This window comes from Stegostoma tigrinum, chromosome 12 (genome assembly GCF_030684315.1).
Source record: "Stegostoma tigrinum isolate sSteTig4 chromosome 12, sSteTig4.hap1, whole genome shotgun sequence".
Lineage (NCBI taxonomy): Eukaryota > Metazoa > Chordata > Chondrichthyes > Orectolobiformes > Stegostomatidae > Stegostoma > Stegostoma tigrinum.
The window spans coordinates 52,858,626-52,873,835 of NC_081365.1; the positions used below are offsets into that span (position 1 = coordinate 52,858,626).

The following is a 15,210-nucleotide window of genomic DNA, read 5'->3' on the forward strand; positions in this document are numbered from 1 at the left end:
AAAACTATCTCGTAGGTATTCCATGATTTTTTTTGCCGCGGGGGGTTGATCCACTACTAACCTGATTCACCTACATATTGAAGACCCCCATGATTGTTGTAATAGTGCCTTTCTTATATGTCTTTTCTATCTCCTGATTTATTTTCTGCCCTACATCCTAACTACTACTGGGACACCTGTACATGATTCCCATCAGGGACTTCTTTCCTTTGTAGTTCTTTGACACTACCCACATGGATCCTACGACTTCTGACCCTATATCTTTTCTTACTATAGACTTAATTTTATTTCTTATTAGTAAGGCAACCCCCACGCTTTCTACTCATCTGCATGTCCTTTTGATAAGACATGTATCCCTGGCTATTTAGTTTGCAGCCCCGATCCCTTTGAAGCTATGTCTCTGTCATGTCCAGACATTGTACCCAGCAATTCCAAACTGTGCTACAAACTCATTTACTTGGTTTTGTTTGCTGAACGCATTTAAGGACAGTCCTACATTGATCGCCCCCTTATCTGCTGTACCTGAAGTTAGATTCTTGACTCTTTCCATGCTCACTGTCTTGTTACCTGTTCTGTAAACTTTAATATTGTCTCCTGAGTAACACAATGTGATGGAGGGTAACTTCAAATAAAGTTGAGGCTCGTTGTCCACAAGAACTGTGTGATAATCTTTTCTAACAGTATTTCCATGGTCAGATAGATCTGTAACAGGTAGATTGACACGGATGAGGTCAAAATAGGTTTTTCCCTCATATTGGCTCCCTCATCAACGGCTATCATCTCAGTTGAGCAATTGTGTCCTTCAGGACTCAGCCAGCTCAGTCAATAGTAGTACCACATAGGTTGGTGATGAACATTGAAGTCCCCCAATCACAGTACGTTCTACACCCTTGTCACCCTTAGTACTTCCTCCAACTGGTTTTTTTTAACAAAACTCTCTTATTTGTCTACAAATTATTCAATACATCTTTATTTTAAAGCACTCTGCCCATGGTTATTTTTACATATTGTCACAGTGAGAAAAAGAAATACTCAGATGCTTCTGAATGCAAAAATACTGTGGTTAAGAATGAAATTGATACAAGCTAGAAAGCTTTTGTTTGTCTGAGAAAACCCCATATGTAAAAAATATATAACAAGGAAAGTAGCGTTACTTGTTTGTGTGCAAAACAATCTTAGGATAGGCTAGTAACTGCAGTGGTGGAGCCATGAAATGTTTCAAAAGTTGGGGGAAAGAGGAGGAATTTTGGTGCATTCCCTATGCTATACCCTGCCAGAAGCAGTGAGCTGTCAGAGGCAGATGAGATGCTTAACTGGCCTTCTAACTCTACTGCCTGCCGCCACTGGCATTTACCTTGTGGGGACACTTTCTGGTGAATCCTGGTGGCATACCATCAGGATTGGGGAGGGAGGATGTTTGATTGGGCATTCTTTGGCCCAGGGAGTGGTCCCATGTATCAACAGCAGGACCTGTAATCACCAGGCCACTGGACCCTGCCTACCTGGCTTCCCAAACACTATATTTCTACTTGCTGTTAATCCATTGTTCCTTCTCCTTCAAGGTGCAGCCCCAACAGTAGCCACTACACTTGGTTGTACTGCACAGTGTGCAGATCTGTAAGCCATTTGGCTACCTAGCAGCTGTTGGGGGTAGGCAACTATTGTTGATTGATGCAGTAATCCAAGCAGCAACCAATTAGCTAACTGGTGCTGGGAAACTGCAACTCCATACACTGCTTACATGGGCTAGCCTGTAACACAACACTCCCTTCCTTTTTGGACATACTGTGACTTACTGTAGTTCAGGGATTCAAGCATGAGAGATCGTAAATGATCATAAATTTGTGACTATAACAATGTTTAATATGCTTGACTCTTACCTTGATTCTTTTCAGTCATGTTTGAGAAGGTGACTCACCATTAGTGCATCAAATGCAGTTTAGGATTGGCATAACTGTTGGCTTCATTTGTGATTCACATATCATGTGCTTGAAAAGGAAGACAAATATTTCATATTGAGAACTCATATAGCATTTCTGAATTTTCCATATAGAAAAATTATTTATGATTGTAATTGATCTTTTTAATGTAATTAATAAACATGAAAGATATGGCAGCAGAACTGAAGACAATATTGGCAATGACATCAGTACGGTACCAGTTCTCTGCACTGTAATGAGAGACTATTGATAAAATGTTGTACACTTGCAGCAGAAAAATCTCATGTTGGGCATGCAAAAGTTAGTAGCTCGCATTAGTTTCTGGTAATGGTGTGGCAAGAGGCAGTATTTTCATCGTTAAAGATTGATGGAGGAAGAATTAACTGGCGTTTAACAGAATATGTGAATTTATTGCATTTCACATAAATTTTAACCTGAGTGAAACCTAAAACGGTTTCTCATCACAGTGCGTCCAGTTTGTTTGGCAATGATCTTTTGCTTTTAACTTTTGTATAGCATTAATACGTTAATTATATTAAGAGACATGAATTAGATGATCTGACTCACTTGTGGATTATTCAACCTGGAAATGGAACTGCCAGAGGAAACATTAAGTCATTAATGTACATTGGAGACACTTCAAAGGCTAATGAAACATTTCAATCTTTAGCCTGACATAGAGGAAGAAAGCAAGAGGAAGCATTAGGACATAAGAAGCAGGCTGTATATAAGAACATGCAGAAAGTAGTAGGAGTAAGCCATTCAGCCCCTCAAACCTACCCCACATTTCTATAAAATCTGGCTGATCTGCCCCAGATCTCAGCTCCTCCTTCTTGCTAATTCATCATAATGCTCAACTGTATGATATTTCAAAAATCTATTACCCTACCCTTTAAATACTTTCAGTACTCGAGCCTCTACACCAGCTGGGGGTAGAGAATTCGAGAACATTTGCTACCCTCTGACAGAAGAAATTTGTTCATACCTCAGTTTTAAATGAGTGTCCTCTTCTTTTCTAATTATGTTTCCCTATGGCTGGATCTAAATAGAATCAAGTTTCATGGAACTAAATGTCAGAATGGAATCTGTTACAAAGTGTGGGTAAAAATATTTTCATTATATAAACCACAAATGGTAAAAGGATCTAATTTAATCCCAGCTGCCATTTTTATTTTTGTTATTCTGCATCTTCTCACTTATAATTTCTGAGAATAAATCTGTCTCAATCATTTGGAATTTGAGCCCAGTTTAACCGTAGCATTCTGATATTGCTGTTGGAGAAACATAGCTCAGTGTCTGTTAGTAATCGAAGACATGAGTTGAAAACATCCGTATAGCAAAAAGCTGAAACGTTTGGGTCATTAGGGAATGTCAGGGCACTTATGGAAAGTGAAAATGCTTTGTTAAAAGCTCTAAAGTCACAATAGGATGGTGGCAATTGTGTAAGGGTTAAGGCTATATAGCTGATAGTTACACCACATCACCTGTGATGTTGGACAATGTTGGATCGCAGGAAACTGGAAAACGAGTCAACAAGTTTCTAGTAAATTCCACACGTACCTACCCTGGTTAGGAAACGTTCATCAGTTTGAATGAATATGGGGACCAGTCCTCAGAGTCGTAGAGCTGTATAGCACAGAAACAAGGCCCCTCAGTCCACCTCATCCATGCTGACCAAACATTCTAGAAAAAACTACTCCCATTTGTCAACATTTGACCCATATCCCTCTAAACCATTCCTCTTCATATACACACCAAGATGCCTTTTAAATATTGTAATTGTACCAGCCTCCTCCAGTTCCTCGGGCTGCTCATTCCGTACATGTTGAAAACATCCAGAATCTACATTTGATAATACTACATGGTGTCAGCGGTGATGTGTGCTGTGTGAACAGTTTATGAGGGATCCCAGCCAATGTTGATAAAGGTGGGAAAATGAAAAATTTCAGTCCAGCAGAATACATACCCTGAAAATAGAAACGGGAGTAGCTCTCATTCCTAGAGGTGAATAAGAGCTAACTGGAATTGCACAAACAATGAAAAAGTTGTGTTCCTTATGAGCTCATAGACCATGCAACAGCCTTGGCCAAGTTGGATACCTGGATCAGTTGGCATTGCTGCTTCAACAGGTTCCAGCTTTCCAGCAGACTCAATCAGAAGCCAGAAAGGAATTGAATTAATCTAGCGCTGTTGGCATCGCTGCTGATGCATATGTCATTCTGATTGCACAGAAAGATGAATAAGGAACCACCAAATATGAAGACATGATTAAGACCCTTGTTTCTATTTTTAATTTATGATGCTTCCTATGATATACTAGACAAAGTTCAACTCAGACAGGAGCCAGGGGAGACTGTTGATTCGTTCATAAACAACCTGTACTGCCTCACTTATGAATGCTAATTAGTACATTGAGAAATCATTTTATAATGAAGCATTACGTGAATTTTGAAATTCAAAAAGTGTTTTGAGTTTATCAAAATTAGCACAATTCACCAGGCTGTCGTTCAAAAGAAAAGCAGAATTATTATTCAGGAAGCCTCCTGAGGCCAGACCACTGATTCCAAATCAGTCCATTTCATCAGAGGGGTGCAGAGAAAGAAACAATCACAAAAGAGCATAGTTACTGCCATTGCTTAATGACCACATTGTGGTAAAAAAGCTCCAAACTACCTAAAAGCCCCTCAACCAATAATGCTGAGTGCTGTGTATAGTAGAAGAGAGACCATTTTATGGTGGTTTGCCTTAAATCACTTGAATCTCCAACTGTCTAAGAATTAAATGATAGTGATAAGTTAAGGGACGATAAGAGCATCGGAGGAGTTGTGAATGGTGCTGAACATATTGCAATCATATGTGGACATGCCACTTCAGACCTTATGCTGGAGGGAAAGTCATTGATGAAGAAGCTGAAGATGGTTGAGCCTAGGACACGTCCCTGAGGAACTCCTGCAGAGATGTCCTGGAGCCGAGATGACCGAACTCCAACAAACAACCTTCTTTCTATATGCCAGATATGACTACAATTAGTGGAGTTCTATAACAGGAGTTCTTTTGGGTAATGGTAAGAAAACTAATTTTTAATTGGATAGCTCAGTGGGCATAGCTATCCTTTCAAATGCCACATAATGTTGAATAATTGCTATAATGTGTTTCATCAACTTCACAGTGCAGCAGGTATTTCAATAAAATTGAGAGACCAACTGTGGGCTATACTTCATTATAATAGAAGAGAGATCACAGAAACTCTGTTTGTAACTCTTCATTAACATTGTAGATTATTAACCAGAGGCATGTGCGTTGCTTTGAATCTTCCTTATTGGTCTGCTATGAAAATAATTGTAATTGACCTATTATGATATGAATCAGTCTTCATTGAAGAAATTTCACCTCTAAGACATGAGGGAGTTGCAGGTTTGTAATTTTTCTTTGAGCAGAGACTAGAAAAAGCAGGACATTGGTGCACTTACTGTGAAAGTAGCAAGCTACAAAATTGCACATATTACCCTTTTACAAAAGACCAAAAGAAATGTTGCTGGTGCAGATTATCACTCCATCTGTCTACACTCGATCATCAGTAAAGTGGAGGCTGGTCTCATCAATAGTGCTATCAGGCAGTACTGCTCAGCAATAACCTGCTCAGTGATGGCCAGTTTGGGTTCCACCAGGACCACTCCGCTCCTGACCTCATGTCAGCCTTTGTTCAAATATAGACAAAAAAGCTGAATTCTAGAGGCAAAGTGAGAGTGATATCTCTTGGCACCAGATGGACTGTGGCATCAAGGAACCTTCACAAAACTGAAATCATTAGGTATCAGGGGCGAACTCTCTACTAGTTAGAGTCATACCTCTCATATAGGAAGAGGTTATGGGAGGTCAGTCATCTCAGTGCCAGGACATCTTTGCAGGAGTTCCTCAGTGTGATGTCCTCGGCACAACCATCTTCAACTGCTTCATCAATGACCTTCCCTCCATCATAAGGTCAGAGGTGGAGATGTTCACCAATAATTGCACAATGTTCAGCACCATTCACAACTCCTCAGACATGAAAGCAGTCCATGTTCAAGTGCAACTAGATCTGGACAATATCCCCAGGATTGGACTGACAAGTGGCAAGTAACATTTATGCCACAAAACTGTCAAGCAATGACCATCACCAGTAGAAGACAACTTAACTGCCATCTCATGACTGACAATGATGTTACCATCACTGAATCCCCACTATCAATTTCAGATGGTTACCATTGTCTGGAAACTCTGCTGGACTCACCACATAAATAAAGTGGCTGCAAGAGCAGGTCAGAAGCTAGGAATACTGCCATAACTGACTCCCAACTCCACAAAGCCTGTGCACCACCTACAAGGCACAAGTCAGGAGTGTGATAGAATACTCCCCACTAGCCTGGATAGTTGCAGCTCCAACAACACTGTTTTTGCTCCTGATATACAGCATCCACACTTCTTTCGATTTTTATGAAATTATGGAGAAAGACAATATGAACTAAATGGTACAAATTTTACTCAGGGTGCAGGAAAAATGATACCTGGTGCACTATATATATATAACTCTTCTGAATGTACTGTGACAAGTTGACAAGACCGTTTAAAAAGGCTTACTTGATCTTCGGTTTAATTTGTAGAGAACAGGAGTGTGAGAGAAAAGCAGATTGATTAAACTTTTACATAATATTGGTTGGGCTTTAGCTTGAAGTGAAACACATTTTACTAGTCTTCAGGCCCAAATGTCAGGATCAAAGGTGGGAATGGTAGTGAGATCAGAACAGCCATATCTCCAAAGTGACCACAAATTGGCTGTCTCCAATTTTACCGTTCTACTAAGAATAGGGGACAGAATATAGATCCTGCCACCCAAATGACAGACCCAACAACTCTGAAGCCTCAACAATGTTACCAGGAAGAGTGGATGCTCCTGAGGCACATTGGCACTTTAGAATCAAGATCCCCTCAGAGAAGCAAGTTTTTAGGCCACAGGATTGCATTACTCTAACTATGACCTCCACTCTGGGTCAAAGAGCCTCCAGCACCTATAACCTTGTGGATAGCTGGAGGGAAACTGCCTCTATAAATATGGTGGCATTCCCACACAGTGGGATGTCTGCTCCACCTGACGGCAAGCTGATCAAATCAGACTTAATGAGGACTTTAATTGTTTATGTAAGTTATATGCAGATCTACATCCAATCCAAAAATCCCCCTGGATGCATTCCACATGGCTTTGCACAAAGAAATTGGATCCATACTCAAAAAGAAATTCCAGCTTTTGGGAAAGATAATGAAAATTAAATTAATTATTGTATCTAGAAGCTGATGTTCTGCATGTTAATGATGTTGTCCAAAGGCATCATGTAAATAGCAAAGAAAAGAAGGATAGATCCCTTTGACCTTCAGAGACAACAGTGTGGGTCAGAAAGAGAACCCTTCAGGGAGCTTCAGAATGGAGGAAAGGCATTAATGGAAGATTATTTGTCACAGGCATCAGAGGAGGAAAAATCACAGTCACAGAGCCTATCATTTGTTTGAGATTAAAGAAGTGATAAGTTTTCACAAAATATTGGATAGGGCACAGTTTCAGTATTTTGTGGCATTTATACTCCATAAAAAACGAACATTTAATTTTAACTTTGGAATTTTAACTTTCAGAGTTTAATTTCAGAGCAAATTAATCTCAATCTGGTGTCTCAGTGATTTCCAGAATGAAGTCAAAGGAGGTTTTTTTGCAGCTTAATGTGCTCAAAACGGCATCATTATGATTTTTGTTGATGTTATCACCAGTCAAGCCAAATCACAGGCATAAACCTGACGTAAAGGATCATCCTTTGTTTTGGGTCTAACAAAGTAGCCTCTCACTGAAACATAGGCATACTGTTACAGGCAATTTCTTTAATATCAGAAGTTTATTAACAAAGGAAATGAAGGCAAGATAATATAAATCAAAACAAAAAAAATAAAGAACTGCAGATACTGGAAATCTGAAACAAAAACAGAAATTGCTGGAAAACCCGTCAGGCCTGCTAGCAGCTGTGAAGAGAAAACAGACCAGGGGTCCAGAACAGAATAAACCAAACCATATAACACAAACTCAAATAATTTTAAACACGTATTAAAAGCATAATCTCATTAGTTCAAAACACTGTTTTATAAATTGAAAACAAATGTAATACTGTTTTGAGATGGTGGGAACTGCCGATGCCGGAGATCTGAGATAACAAGGTGTGAAGCTGGATGAACACAGCAAGCCAAGCAGCACCAGAGGAGCAGGAAAGCTGACATTTCAGGTCTGGACCCTTCTTCAGAAAGGGTCTTCAGAAAGGGTCCAGAACTGAAACGTCAGCTTTCCTGCTCCTCTGATGCTGTTTAGCCTGCTGTGTCCATCCAGCTATACACATTGTTATCTATAATACTATTTTGTTTGTACTATACCAGGGGTATAATTGTTGGAGAAACTCAGTAGGTCTAGCAGCATCTCTCAAGAGAAATGTTGAGAGTATGGTTCTTCAGTACCATAAAAAAAAACAAGCCACCCCCTAAGCCTCACAAATAACAAGTCAGAACATGATTTTCTCCTTGAATGAAAAACCGAAGGCCGAATCTCACGATATTTTGGCAAAGAGCCAATTTTGTCAAATTTTACCAGGCTTTCTCTCCATGAGGCCTAGTCAGATTTCTCACTGTATCATCACAAAATCCCCTCAGAAACTACTACCATGCCCCTACAGTGCCCTTCATGCTCCATGATCAATGTTACTACTCATTGTAGCCTGAAGAACTCACCATTGTTTATATATACTGGAATAGACAGCATCTCTGGCTCCGATGCTATCTTTAAAAGGACATTTGTGCACCCAGACACTTAGTCCAGGGCTGCCCTGCACAGTTTGTTACACTTGTCTAGATGGGAAAACAAAGGGAAATTGGTGCCCTGTTTTGTGGACAGGCATGCAAAGGTCCTTCTGGATGGTGTGGTGTAGACCAGGGATGTTGTCTGTCTCCAGGACCATGATGGCAAAGGCCCTGTCAGGCTGGTGCGAGGTTGCCACGCAGGTCATTTCTGTCTCAGCTATCAGGAGGAATTCCTAGCAGTGAAAGAACACATCAATTACCTCCTCTATCTCAGCAGAGTAAATGCCACCATCTTCTTTCAACAACCTCACGCTCATTCCATCTCTGCTACTCCAATCAATTCCTGCCAAGGCTCATGTTCTACCCTTCTTATTATGCGGAACATCTTACCACACTCACTCACACCCACTCCAACCCTTCCATCTTAATCCTTCATGACTTCTGCACTGGCTTTTCACTTGATCAGAGCACCTCACTGCCTTTCCCCCACTGCAGCAGCATAAACAGACATGTTACCTTGCATCATCCCTTCACTCACTTACTCCCTCCTTTTCTCTCATTCCAGGCAAAACATGCCCAAAATGCAGGGCTGTCCGACAGTTGGCTTCTCACTCTTGGTTGAGAACAGTAGCTCTGCCTCAGCATTATGTAACATTGCAAAAGGTCAGCACAGAGTATCAGCAGTGAAACTCAATGTACCAATTCTGCAATCTGGTGTTTCCACCACATACTGTTCTCACATGGTATTCTCACTTGTCAACCAATGGTCAGGGTTAACTATCACTTGCCAAACCAAGGTCATTAGAGAATGGGGGGCATTAAGCTTTGGGAACAGATCTGGATTACCAATAAGCCCTGTAGAAGTACATCCAATCTTTCATAGAGATAAAAATGACAAATTAAATTTCTTTAGTGAGCAGTTCTGCCTCAACTCAGGCTATCTTAAACTCTCTCTGGAAGTTCTCTGTCAGCAGCCCTTTGGGAGGCAATGTCTCTGCTGGTGATTTCTATTCTGAAATCCACAGCCATTTCTGTACGTGTTAATTGTGAGGAATCAGTCAGCTCTACTCTTAACTGAGCATTTCATTTTTCCACTTAAGTTAGTGTTGCAGCTCTGTGCTGCATTGCAATATTTTGGACATCCATCACTGTTTTAAAATTTATTAGTGTGCTACATGAGCAGTATTTTGTATTCCTAGATAGTGAACCATCCTTGTCTTAACTTACTGGTAAAATTTATGGGCTTCCTCTCATGTAGCTATTCCCTCTCACTGATTACACACCATTGATTGTGAGTGATCAGCAAATGCACATGTGCATCTCCACAGTTTTGTCAGCTGAATCTCTTCCTCACTGACTCTGCAATTGCCAATATAATCTGTTCTTATACATCAGTAATGCCTTTTTACAAAAACAGACAAATTATTCTACAATTCAAAGTAAACAATAGCACAGGGGCTTGTTAATCTGTTTGTTTAAATTTGAATAAATTAACAATTCAAATTAAATGGATTTGAATCCCCATTAGGTGATAGGGATTTCAATGGCACACATATAGATGCCTACCTTTTGACCTGGGCTATGATCCCGTTTGAGGATTCTGCCCTTTCACATGTCTGTGTCTGTGAATGATTTATTGTCACATATATTTAGGGAGATACAGTTAAAAGGGTTTTATCACCACAATCGAACGCCATTTTAAGTTACAAAAAAAGAGAAAGTACTTAAATAGAGTCAATCTTCATCAGTCAGGATCTCAAACAATGCTCCAAGGCTTCCACAAGGTGGACTTCGGGAATCCATACTCTGTGTACAGCAACAATGATGCTAATGCCCCAGGGCACCACAGCTCCACATGCCGCCACTGTTTCACTGGCACTACCAAGAGTCTGGGCTCCAGGCCTATCAAAGCCAGGACGCCACCCTTTTGGCACGGCAATCCAAGCCCTGTCACCGCCTACAAAAGTCCCTGTCTGGGCATACCAAAGTAAGGAGTCTCTGCTCTGAGATCCTCCAATGCCACAGCCGAAGCCCTGACACCAAGACCCCTGAGCATCACCACCTCCATGACCTCCCCGCTATATCAGGAAGATAAAGAGAAGAGAAAAGAAGAAACAAAAAGAAGAAAAAAAGAGAGAAGGACTTGGCTGGCCTGAAGCAAATGGCTCAGTAACCCAAACTCCACCCACCATGCCAGTGCTGCCATCTTGTGGCTGTAATATTTGGGCTGGTATTTATTGCTCTCCCACAGCCCCCAGTATGTTTACGTTAGGAATGGGACCCAGTCCTGTAATTTATCTCCGATACTTCAGCGGCCAGAATAGGCATTAGGTACCCACAGCCCAACCAAGTTCATTGATAATGGGAACTGCAGATGCTGGAGAATCCAAGATAATATAATGTGAGGCTGGATGAACACAGCAGGCCAAGCAGCATCTCAGGAGCACAAAAGCTGACGTTTCGGGCCTAGACCCTTCATCAGAGAGGGGGATGGGGTGAGGGTTCTGGAATAAATAGGGAAAGAGGGGGAGGCGGACCGACGATGGAGAGAAAAGGAGATAGGTAGAGAGGAGAGTATAGGTGGGGAGGTAGGGAAGGGATAGGTCAGTCCAGGGAAGACAGACAGGTCAAGGAGGTGGGATGAGGTTAGTAGGTAGGAGATGGAGGTGCGGCTTAGGGTGGGATGAAGGAATGGGTGACAGGAAGACCAGGTTAGGGAGGCAGAGACAGGTTGGACTGGTTTTGGGATGCAGTGGGCGGAGGGGAAGAGCTGGGCTGGTTGTGTGGTGCAGTGGGGGGAGGGGACGAACTGGGCTGGTTATGGGATGCGGTGGGGGAATTGGAGATTTTGAAGCTGGTGAAGTCCACATTGATACCATAGGGCTGCAGCGTTCCCAAGCGGAATATGAGTTGCTGTTCCTGCAACCTTCGGGTGGCATCATTGTGGCACTGCAGGAGGCCCATGATGGACATGTCATCTAAAGAATGGGAGGGGGAGTAGAAATGGTTTGCACCTGGGAGGTGCAGTTGTTTATTGCGAACCGAGCGGAGGTGTTCTGCAAAGCAGTTCCCAAGCCACCGCTTGGTTTCCCCAGTGTAGAGGAAGCAACACCGGGTACAGTGGATGCAGTGTACCACATTGGCAGATGTGCAGGTGAACCTCTGCTTAATGTGGAAAGTCATCTTGGGGCCTGGGACTGGGGTGAGGGAGGAGATGTGGGGCCAAGTGTAGCATTTCCTGCGGTTGCAGGGGAAGGTGCCGGGTGTGGTGGGGTTGGAGGGGAGTGTGGAACGACAAGGGAGTCACGGAGAGAGTGGTCTCTTCAGAAAGCAGACAAGGGTGGGGATGGAAAAATGTCTTGGGTGGTGGGGTTGGATTGTAGATGGCGGAAGTGTCGGAGGATGATGCGTTGTATCCGGAGGTTGGTGGGGTGATGTGTGAGAACGAAGGGGGGTCCTCTTTGGGCGGTTGTGGTGGGGACGGGGTGCAAGGATTGTGTTGCGGGAAATGCGGGAGACGTGGTCAAGGGTGTTCTCAACCACTGTGGGGGGAAAGTTGCAGTCCTTGAAGAGCTTGGACATCTGGGATGTGTGGGAGTGGAATGCCTCATCATGGGAGCAGATGCGGCGGAGGCGGAGGAATTGGGAATCGGGGATGGAATTTTTGCAGGAGGGTGGGTGGGAGGAGGTGTATTCTAGGTAGCTGTGGGAGTTGGTGGGCTTGAAATGGACATCAGTTACAAGCTGGTTGCTTGAGATGGTGACGGAGAGGTCCAGAAAGGTGAGGGATGTGTTGGAGATGGCCCAGGGGAACTGAAGGCTGGGGTGGAAGGTGTTGGTGAAGTGGATGAACTGTTCGAGCTCCTCTGGGGAGCAAGAGGCGGCGCCGATACAGTCATCAATGTAACGGAGGAAGAGGTGGAGTTTGGGGCCTGTGTAGGTGCGGAAGAGGGACTGTTCCACGTAACCCACAAAGAGGCAGGCATAGCTGGGGCCCATGCGGGTGCCCATGGCCACCCCCTTAGTCTGTAGGAAGTGGGAGGAATCGAAAGAGAAGTTGTTGAGTGTGAGGACGAGTTCAGCTAGGCGGATGAGGGTGTCGGTGGAGGGGGACTGGTTGGGCCTGCGGGACAGGAAGAAGCGGAGGGTCTTGAGGCCATCTCCATGTGGAATAGAGGTGTATAGGGACTGGATGTCCATGGTGAAAATGAGGTGTTGGGGGCCAGGGAATTGGAAGTCCTGGAGGAGGTGGAGGGCGTGGGTGGTGTCACGGACGTAGGTAGGGATTTCCTGGACCAAATGGGAGAAGATGGAGTCCAGATAGGTGGAGATGAGTTCGGTGGGGCAGGTGCAGGCTGAGACAATGGGTCGACCAGGGCAAACAGGTTTGTGGATTTTGGGAAGGAGATAGAAACGGGCCGTGCGGGGTTGGGGAACAATGAGGTTGGAGGCTGTGGGTGGGAGGTCCCCTGAGGTGATGAGGTCGTGAATGGTGTTGGAGATGATGGTTTGGTTCTCGGGTGTGGGGTCATGATCAAGGGGGCGGTAGGAGGTGGTGTCGGAGAGTTGGCGTTTGGCCTCGGCGATGTACAGGTCAGTGCGCCATACTACCACTGCACCACCCTTGTCTGCGGGTTTGATGGTGAGGTTGGGGTTGGAGCAGAGGGAGAGGAGGGCTGCCCGTTCTGCAGGGGAGAGGTTGGAGTGGGTGAGAGGGGTGGAGAGGTTGAGGCGGTTGATGTCTCGACGGCAGTTAGAGATGAAGAGGTCGAGGGAAGGTAGGAGGCCTGAGGATGGTGTCCAGGAGGAGGACTTGTGTTGGAAGCGGGTGAAGGGGTCAGTGGAGGGAGGGTTAGGTTCCCGGTTGAAAAGGTAAGCGTGGAGGTGAAGGCGGCGGAAAAACTGTTCTATGTCCAACCGTGACTGGTATTCGTTGATGTATGGTTGTAGGGGGACAAAGGTGAGCCCCTTACTAAGGACTGAGAGTTCGTCCTCAGTTAGTGGAAGGTCTGGGGGAATGGTGAAGATGCGGCAGGGTTCAGTATGGCTGTCTTCTCTGGGGTGACTGGCTGTGGAGGTTGTGGGTGGAGCGATGAGGTCGTCGGCCGTGGGCGGGGTTGTGTCGGCGTCGGCTGTGGGCGGGGTTCCGTCGGCGTCGCTCCGCTGTCGTCGGCTGTGGGCGGGGTTCCGTCGGCGTCGGTCCGTTGTCGTCGGCTGTTGGCGGAGTTCTGTCGGTGTCGGTCCGTCGGCGTCGGCTGTGGGCGGGGTTCTGTCAACCAAGTTCATACCTATTTGAGGCCCTTAAATTGGCAAAAATAGCTCTCTTATTACTCTGTGTCTCCCTCCCCTGTTTTAATTTTGGCAGGCAAAGGCCTAGTTTGGCCACTAGTAGATTTCATTGCAAAGACAAACGTCAGGCATGAAACTCTAAGCATATTGCAAACAAGTTGCCTCCTGCAAGGATTCTTGTGCAAAGATTTTCTTTCATGCCGTCTCCTCCATGCCCTCATTGTCCACAGCAGACCAACCATCCCAACTGACCTTACCCTGGCCTTTCTAACCTAGAATGCCACCCCTGTCCCTGCTGTCTGCCAGGCAAAAATTTGTCAAACATATTGGATTTACCTCTAGTCCAGCTCCACGATACTTCTTCCTGAGAATTGGCTGCAATCCTAGCAGTGGTTCATCTGCTCCTCCCACTACAGGGATGACAGAGCTGCTACTGGTCGATCAGAAGGCCCACTCCGAATCTGATCAGGCTGCTCTCAGTGCAATGTTCCTGCAATAACCCAGCTTTTGACTTGACTGACTTGTCCATTCAATGGCACCACAGGGACTAAGGGCTGAACCTTATGATTTTTTTGGCTAAATTCAAGTCACATCAAGTTTGGATTCTCACCACAAAGTTGAATGAGTTTTCTCACTGTATCTTACCAAGCTTGTTGCATTAATTGGTTCTTGAACACTCGCAACAAGTATATCATCCAATTTTGCTCCATCTTACCACATATCATTCCTGCCACCTTGCCACCTATTGGGTATCCTGAAATTCACTAGCATCTTTTGCATGTATGGCAACTGCAAAGGACCATTGTGCATCCAGATGGGCACTGTCAGCTCCTTACCACTTTGCAGTCTTTGTTCAAACAGTTACAAAACAGCTGAATGTAACCGAGTGTGGTATCAAAGAGCCCTAGTAAAACTGGAATCAATGCAGATCAGGGAGGAAACTCTTTGATAATTATTGTTATTGTTATTGTTAATTCTATTGTTGTTGTTGTGGTTGGACAGTCATCTCATCCCCAGAGCCCATCTAAAGGAGTTCCTCAGGATGGTGTCCTATGCCCAACCACCTTCAGCTGCTTCACCAGTGACCTTCCCTCCATCATGAGGTCAGAATTGGGGTGTT

At 44.1% G+C, this 15,210-nt stretch overlaps 1 long non-coding RNA gene across 1 annotated transcript in view; it reads right to left on the reverse strand.

Annotated features, from left to right (window-relative positions):
- Positions 1-14,531, reverse strand: part of LOC125457247 (uncharacterized) — a 352,059-nt gene extending 337,528 nt beyond the window's left edge. The window contains exons 1-2 of the long non-coding RNA XR_007248583.1: positions 14,427-14,531; positions 1,881-1,988 (exon numbers count right to left, since the gene is read on the reverse strand). This is a non-coding gene — a long non-coding RNA (uncharacterized LOC125457247). The remainder of the gene's footprint in view (positions 1-1,880; positions 1,989-14,426) is intronic.
- Between the last annotated feature and the right edge of the window lie 679 nt (positions 14,532-15,210).